At 42.6% G+C, this 7,173-nt stretch overlaps 1 pseudogene across 1 annotated transcript; it reads left to right on the top strand.

Moving 5' to 3' along the window:
- Window positions 1–5,187: 5,187 nt before the first annotated feature.
- Window positions 5,188–6,721, top strand: LOC307061577 (methionine adenosyltransferase 2 subunit beta-like; annotated as a pseudogene). Its single transcript has 2 exons — window positions 5,188–5,256; window positions 5,663–6,721. The product of its transcript is annotated as a methionine adenosyltransferase 2 subunit beta-like (transcript).
- The last annotated feature ends 452 nt before the right edge of the window (window positions 6,722–7,173 follow it).

Here is a 7,173-nt window from a genome sequence, read left to right as displayed (position 1 = left end):
GAATTCCAAAATACAGGCATTTTGGACAGAATGAGAGAATTGAAGGAAGGAATAGATTGTTAAACAGTAACAGTTGAAGATTTCAATATCCCATTTTCAATAATGGATAGAAAAACTAAGAATAAGATCGAGGAAACAGAAAACTTGAAAAGCACTATTAACTAACTAGACTTAAAAGATGGCTATAGAACATGCTACCTAACAGCAGCAGAATACACCTTCTTAAGTGCACATGAAACATGCTCCAAATGCAAACCCAAACCACAATGTGATACGACTTCACATCCACCAGAATTGCTGTATTTAAAAAGAGAAATAGAGCTTCCCTGGTGGCGCAGTGGTTGAGAGTCCGCCTGCTGATGCAGGGGACATGGGTTCATGCCCCGGTCCGGGAAGATCCCACAGGCCAAGGAGCAGCTAGGCCTGTGAGCCATGGCCGCTGAGCCTGTGCATCTGGAGCCTGTGCTCCACAACGGGAGATGCCACAACAGTGAGAGGCCTGCGTACCACAAAAAAAAAAAAAAAAGAGAGAGATAATAATGAGTGTTGGTAGAAAAAGCTTTTGACAAAATTCAACACCCATTTATAATAAAAACTCTCCAGAAAGTGGGCATAGAGGGAACCTACCTCAACATAATAAAGGCCATATATGACAAACCCACAGCCAACATCATTCTCAATGGTGAAAAACTGAAGCCATTTCCTCTAAGATCAGGAACAAGACAAGGATGTCCACTCTCACCACTATTATTTAACATAGTTCTGGAAGCCCTAGCCATGGCAATCAGAGAAGAAAAAGAAATAAAAGGAATACAGATTGGAAAAGAAGAAGTAAAACTGTCACTGTTTGCAGATGACATGATACTATACATAGAGAATCCTAAAGATGCCACCAGAAAACTACTAGATCTAATCAATGAATTTGGTAAAGTTGCAGGATACAAAATTAATGCACAGAAATCTCTTGCATTCCTATACACTAATGATGAAAAATCTGAAAGAGAAATTAAGGAAACACTCCCATTTACCACTGCAACAAAAAGAATAAACCTACCCAAGGAGACAAAAGACCTGTATGCAGAAAACTATAAGACACTGATGAAAGAAATTAAAGATGATACAAACAGATGGAGAGATATACCATGTTCTTGGATTGGAAGAATCAATATTGTGAAAATGACTACACTACCAAAGCAATCTACAGATTCAATGCAATCCCTATCAAATTACCAATGCATTTTTTACAGAACTAGAACAAAAAATCTTAAAATTTGTATGGAGACACAAAAGACCCCAAACAGTCAAAGCAGTCTTGAAGGAAAAAAATGGAGCTGGAGGAATCAGACTCCTTGACTTCAGACTATACTACAAAGCTACAGTAATCAAGACAATATGGTACTGGCACAAAAACAAAAATATAGATCAATGGAACAGGATAGAAAGCCCAGAGATAAACCCACGCACCTATGGTCAACTAATCTATGACAAAGGAGGCAAGGATACACAATGGAAAAAAGACAGTCTCTTCAATAAGTGGTGCTGGGAAAACTGGACAGCTACATGTAAAAGAATGACATTAGGACACTCCCTAACACCATACACAAAAACAAACTCAAAATGGATTACAGACCTAAATGTAAGACTGGACACCATAAAACTCTTAGAGGAAAACATAGGCAGAACACTCTTTGACAAAAATCACAGCAAGATCTTTTTTGATCCACCTCCTAGAGAAATGGAAATAAAAACAAAAATAAACAAATGGGACCTAATGAAACTTACAAGCTTTTGCAAAGCAAAGGAAACTACAAACAAGACAAAAAGACAACCCTCAGAATGGGAGAAAATATCTGCAAATGAATCAACGGACAAAGGATTAATCTCCAAAATATATAAACAGCTCATGCAGCTCAATATTAAAAAAACAAACAACCCAATCAAAAAATGGGCAGAAGACCTAAATGGACATTTCTCCAAAGAAGACATACAGATGGCCAAGAAGCACATGAAAAGCTGCTCAACATCACTAATTATTAGAGAAATGGAAATCAAAACTACAGTGAGGTATCACCTCACACCAGTTAGAATGGGCATCATCAGAAAATCTACAAACAACAAATGCTGGAGAGGGTGTGGAGAAAAGGGAAACCTCTTGCACTGCTGGTGGGAATGTAAATTGATACAGCCACTATGGAGAACAGTATGGAGGTTCCTTAACAAACTAAAAGTAGAATTACCATATGACCCAGCAATCCCACTACTGGGCATATACCCTGAGAAAACCATAATTCAAAAAGATACATACACCCCAATGTTCACTGCAGCACTATTTACAATAGCCAGTACATGGAAGCAACCTAAATGCCCATCGACAGACAAATGGGTAAAGAAGATGTGGTACATATATACAATGGAATATTACTCAGCCATAAAAAGGAATGAAATTGGGTCATTGTAGAGACGTGGATGGATCTAGAGACTGTCATACAGAGTGAAGTAAGTCAGAAAGAGAAAAACAAATATCGTATATTAACGCATGTATGTGGAACCTAGAAAAATGGTACAGATGAACTGGTCTGCAGGGCAGAAATAGAGACACAGATGTAGAAAACAAACGTATGGACACCAAGGGGGAAAAGTGGTGGGGAGGTGGTGGTGATGGGATGAATTGGGAGATTGGGATTGACACGTATACACTCATATGTATAAAATGGATAACTAATGAGAACCTGCTATATAAAAAGTAAATAAAATTCAAAACTTCAAAAATAAAATCATATCCACCCTGATCACACACACACACAAAAAAAGAGTGTTGGTGAGGATGTGGAGAAACTGGAAGCTTCACAGATTGCTGGCAGGGATGTCAAATGTTGCAGCTAGTTTGGAATGCAGTTTAGCAGTTCCTCAAAATACTAAACATGGGGTTATCATATGACTCAGAAATTCCACTTCTATGTATGTATTCAAGAGAAAACGTTCTCCCAGAAACTTGTATGTGAATATTGTGCGAATATTCTTAGTAGTATTATTCATAACAGCAAAAAGTGGAGACAACTCAAATGTCCATCAGCTTACAAACCGACATATCAAATATGGTGTATCCATACAGAGTATTATTCGGCAATACAAAGAAATAAAGTAGTGATAGATGTCGTGACATGGATGAACCCTGAAAACATTATGCTAAGTGAAAGCAGCCAGTCATGAAAGAAAGCATATTATGACATATTGTATCATTCCATTTATAAAAGAGGCCCAGAACAGGCAACTTTCCAGAGTCAGGAAGTGGTTGTCTTGGGGGAAGGTCGGAGGGGTGGGGAAAAGGGAGGATGACTGCCAGTGGGTATGCGGTTCTTTTTGGTGGTGATGAAAATATTTTAAAACTGACTGTGGTGATGGTGGCACAACTCTGTGAATAGACTAAAAACTGTTGAACTGTATACTTGACATGGGTGAACTGCACGGTGTGTACATACCTCAATAAAGCTGTTTAAATGACTGGAAAGTGACAGGAACTGCATTACGGCATGTTCCGGCCTGCAATGCACACCCTGACCATTTTCTGGCCCCAAAGTTTGTCTCAGCTATCCCAGCTTGTTCTTTGGTGAGTTACACCCAGCAACTGGGTGTGGGACTGTAGGCTGCAGAGAAAATATTTCTATATTTCTGCATGGTTAGGGCTTACTGAACAAATTTTACTGGGACCTTGGACAAAGGGCAGGTCTTTACTGAATAGAGATTCACCTTTCTCATGGTCTGTGCTTACACTTCAAAAGGGTTTGAGACCTGGAGCCGTGGAGATATTCCAGCAATCTCTCCTCCTGGAGACATTTAATTACAATCCAAAGAGTAAGAACCCAGGAGTCTTCCCCCTTTCTTCCTGAGGAGGATTTATTTATACTGGGAGAATCAAGTTGCTTTCCCTCTCTCAGGAGGAGAGAGGAACAATGTGCATATAAGCCTGCAGATTATTTCAGGGTTTCTCACCTACAGTACAGACCCCCGAAAGGGGTAAGGTGACAGCAACCTGGCCCTCACCACCTCACCACAGAAGGGGAAAAACTAGAGTAAAGGAAACAAATCTGGTTATTGCTCTTGGGGATAATCAGTCCCCAGCCAGGAAACCCCACCTCGACTTTCAGGACAACACAAATAAACATGGGCGTGGGAAAATTACCAAGGTATGTCCACTCCGGCCCTTGCCACCATCCGAAGCAAGTCTAGGCCACTATACAGATTTCAACCAAAACTTCAATGCAAATTACTACCCGATTGCCTGCAGTGAGCAGTCCCACTCCTCAAAGACTCCACAACTTGCTCTCTGAACCACGTCCTGGTTCTGCTGGTGGACAGAAGCCCTGCGTTCTGCTCATCTTGTCAGAAAATGCTGAGGTCCTGCCTCTACAACCTACACAATCTTACCTGTAAAAGAGGAATAAGTAATTCCCCTTATGTTGGGAGCATCATAGAGGAGCATTTGTCACCGACCTAAAGGGACAGCAGTGACTGAAACAGAGTACCTGCCTTGTGAACTCCCATCCGCCTGGGAGAGCGCTCCACCAGCTGAAAAGGTTGTCACAAGCCGCTTTCGTCTATTCCTATGCATGGCGGTTATTGGTAACAGTTCCCAATGCAAATCATCTGTTTGAAGAGGCAAAAGGTAAAACCAATGAGAATGCATCCATCATGCCTTCCATTTCTCTGGTGTGTACTAAACAGTCTTGCTGGCTGAGAAACTTTCAGGGAGGGGTCTTTATAAACGTCAGATTTAATACAGTCTGATTTCTGATGAAGGAGCAAAGGCAGTTCGGTGGAGAAGGGATAGTTCTTCTCCAATGGTGCTCGAACAAATGAACATCCAATATGTATAGGGATGGCCAAGAAGTTTGTTCTGGTTTTTCCATATGACGTTATGGAAAAAATAAAATTAAAAAATAAAAATCCTGCTGCGGTACCACCAGGCTGTTTCTTTACCCATCTTCCTAGGCTCCTGCCTGGTTTTATGCCTGATTCTCCATCCTGTATCTTCCCAAGAAACTGCATTTCTGTCTAAGTTAGGGATAGACTGAGACCGTTGTCTGCAACCAGGAAGCTTGCCATTAAACCAGAGGGTACAGAGCAAGCAGCTGACGGCAGCAGGCTGCCGAGGGCCTCTGTGATGCTGATACCCCTGGAGCAGGCGTGATGCCCGGGAGACGACCAGATGTGTCCCTCTGCACGGAGAGCGGCAGGCCGCATGCCCGCTGCATGAAGGCTCGTGAGAATGGGGAGGAGACGGGTGCCAACGGCGCTGCGGACTCTCCCACCAAAGGTGCTCAGGATTCGAGTTTCAGGAAGGAACTTTCAATATTCCTCATTTGATCTACAGAATCTGCTCAAACTTCAGACGCCTACCTATTTTCAATGACCAGCGCTCCTTGATAACAGACTTACACTGTTTTTCCCTCTCCACTGTTTTCTGCTGGCTAGACTCCTAGCCTACTGACTAGGGCAGGGCCTCGCTCAGCAGCCTGTAACATCTGGGACTACCTTCTGCTAGAGGAGGGATACGAAACGACCTGTACAAAGCTAGCTATAAACATACATACTCTGAATAGACACAAGAGCCCAACAAACTATACATTTTAAAAGTCTGACAGATCGGCCGGCCCGGTCCTAGGGGAGGAGGGCCGAGGGCGCTGGAGTGAAAACAAATCTGCGGCGACGCCAACACGGCGGGCACGGTGGGCGGGAGACGGAGCTCTGTATCCACTTTGTCCCCGTGAACTGCCCTTTGGTGGAGGAGGAAGTTAGCAGCCCCAACTGGAGGGTTCTGATTACTGGTGCCACCAGGCTTCTTGGCAGAGCTGTGTACTAAGAATTTCAGCAGAATAATTGGCATGCTGTCGTCTGTGGTTTTAGAAGAGCAAGACCAAAATCTGAGCAGCTTAATCTCCTGGAGTCAAAAGCAGTTCATCACATCATTTATGATTTTCAGCCCCATGTCCTAGTACATCGTGCAGCAGAGAGAAGGCCAGATGTTGTCGAAAATCAGCCGGATGCTGCTTCTCAACTTAATGTGGATGCTTCCGGGAACTCGGTGAAGAAAGCAGCTGCAATCGGAGCATTTCTAATCTGCATTAGCTCCGATTATGTTTTTGCTGGAACAAACCCACCTTATAGAGAGGAAGACGTACCAAGTCCCCTAAATCTATATGGCAAAACAAAACTAGAAGGAGGAAGGGCCGTCCTGGAGAACAATTTAGGAGCTGCTGTTTTGAGAATTCCTGTTCTGTACGGAGAAGTTGAAAAGCTTGAGGAAAGTGCTGTGACTGTTATGTCTGATAAAGTGCAGTTCAGCAGCAAGTCTGCGAACAGGGACCACCGGCAGCAGTGGTTCCCCACACACGTCAAAGATGTGGCCACTGTGTGTCGTCAGTTATCACAGAAGAGGATGCTGGATCCATCACTTAAGGGGACCTTTCACCAGTCTGGCAATGAACAGACGACTAAGTACGAAATGGCGTGTGCAACTGCACACGCCTTCAACCTCCCCAGCGGCCACTTAAGACCGATAACTGACAGTCCTGTCTTAGGACGTCCGAGAAACGCTCAGCTTGACTCCTCCAAATTGGAGACCTTAGGCATTGGCCAGTGAACACCATTTCGAATTGGAATCAAAGAATCACTCTGGCCTTTCCTCATTGACAAGAGATGGAGACCAACGGTCTTTCATTAGCATTATGTGTGGTGGTGGTGTTGTTGTTTTACATGAGAAGTATGGGGCACTTTTTAAAGAAGAAAGGAAATAGTTTTGTACGAGTGTTCTTTAATTGGGACTCATGATCTTTCAGGTGAACGATGCTCTTGCACTGGTGAAACTGTCTAAGGAAACCAAGGACAATAATGCCTTGTTTGAACTAATGAGTTTTCTGTTTATCGTTCTGTTCTGGCTTAACCTGCTGTTTGAATATAGTAAATTATGATTCTCAAATATTTGAGAGCCAGGATGAAACACATCTGCTGTAGACTTTTTTTTTGGATGAAATGCATTGTTCATTCCTATAAATAACCTCTACATTTTCGGGACTTTTGCATCTGTTGGTCCTTCTATGTTTTAAAGTGTGTTAAATAGTATAAAAATCATTGGTGTTCATTATTTGCTTTGCTTGAGCTCAGATCAAAATGTTT

This window comes from Hyperoodon ampullatus (assembly GCF_949752795.1).
Source record: "Hyperoodon ampullatus genome assembly, chromosome: 12".
Taxonomy (NCBI): Eukaryota; Metazoa; Chordata; class Mammalia; order Artiodactyla; family Ziphiidae; genus Hyperoodon; species Hyperoodon ampullatus.
The sequence above is the reverse complement of the archived record's forward strand: the minus strand, read 5'-3'. Positions and strand labels throughout refer to the sequence as shown.